Genomic DNA, 1,927 nt, shown 5'->3' on the forward strand with positions numbered 1-1,927 from the left:
GTATTTGTAAATGTAAATGTTATATTTGTATTTAATTTTATATTTTAGCATTTTAACGTAAATTGTGTCATCAATTTTAGGTATTATATAAAAAATCTAACATTTATATAATAAGATTCATGTCTAAGATGTATAACGAACAAATTTTTTAAAATAAAAAATACGAAAATAGACAATTATGAATTAGCATGCTATTTATAAATGATAAATTAGCCATAATATTTGTAAGAAAATAAAATGATTGTTAAATTTCTATCAAATTTTAAACATGTAAAAATTAAGATTTAAATTTATAAGAAAATAAAATGAAAATATTATCATTTTAGTGTATCTTGTCAACGTATTATTATCGTGTTCTTAATTAGACCAATTCGGACATTTTAGGTTCGCGTGCATTTTATCAAAGTGCTTGACTAGGGGAGAAGCTAGGGTGTGGGAAGGGGGTGCCTGTGCACCATAATTTTTTTGAAAATTAATGTATTTTTGTAAAAATATTTGTATGTGCACCCATAATAATTTATAACATGCACCCACAAAATAGATAAACTCTAGAAAGAAACAAAACATATCAAATGTATTTAACAATTTAAACATAATTCACTCGATTTAAGAAATCAATATATCTTGAATTTAAAAGACATTTATGTTTTAAAATCTTTATCTATTAAAAGTTTCTAACTATAAAAAAGTTAGACTATTTACGTAAATAAAAATAATTTAAACTCCAAAACTACATACTTAAGTTTTGAATGGTATAATTTTAATTACTAGTTTATCATTAAACTCTAAAAAGAACTAAATATCTTACTTTTAAACAAACTTCTTATTTTGTAGTAAAACATTACAGAAAAAACATTTTTATGTAAACAGATTTTTGTTGTAAATATACAAAAATTTAATGATTATCTATTCTATTTTTATTAAAATAAATTAAAATATTATAAATACAATAGTGGAAAACTGATGAAAAGTAATATTTAAAATATTTTATGGTATTAAATTTAATAAATATTTACTTTATATTTTAATATATTATTTAATATTTATTAAATTAATATTAGTGCACCCACTAAATTACTTGTCTGGATTCGCCACTGGGCATGGCCTATGCATTTTTGACACATAACATCATAGTAGTGTTAATACTCTTTACATATTTTTGTCATTTCCTTATGAATTGTATGGTGAATGCTTTGTTTGTTAGATAATTTTAATGTTTACAATTTGATTTCAATGTTACGGTATTTGATGGGATATGAAAGTAAGTAAGATTTTTTTTGTGAAATGGTAAATTTTTTGATCATCAGAAAAATGTTTATTTATAAATTAAACCTATAAGCAAAACTTGCAATGTAACAAAGTCCTAAATTTGTCGAATGTGGGCACTAAACCAACATTGTAGTAGACACTCAAGGCCTTTCTTCTCATGAGACCGAGTAGATATAATCAGTTGCCTAATGGTTTTCTCAATCAATCTTGCAAACTGATTTTCTGGTCAACTTCTCTGTGTCTTATTTTATTTCTCTTACGCCAGATACAAGAAATTATTAATATAAGTTTGACGGAAGATATAATCATTTTGACTATGAGATAACTATAATGGATTGCGGTTCTTAGTTTTTTTTTAGTTAAAAGTTAAGAGACGATTTCTTATATTCCGCTAAGAACTCAACCCTAAGACCCCCCCCCTCCATTAAACATGTCCTTAGTGTATGATTGAGTTGAGGAGTGTCTCAATGCCTTGGCAGTATTTGTTTTTAAAATATGTGCGATTCATATCATATACAGTGAAACCTCTATAAATTAATAATGTTGGGATTACACCAAAACTATAATTTTTTTTATTAATTTATAGAGATATTAATTTATCGATATATTAATTGAATCAAAAATTCAATTTGGAACTATAAAATTATATAATTTTTAT

This window comes from Brassica oleracea, chromosome C8, assembly GCF_000695525.1.
Source record: "Brassica oleracea var. oleracea cultivar TO1000 chromosome C8, BOL, whole genome shotgun sequence".
Lineage (NCBI taxonomy): Eukaryota > Viridiplantae > Streptophyta > Magnoliopsida > Brassicales > Brassicaceae > Brassica > Brassica oleracea.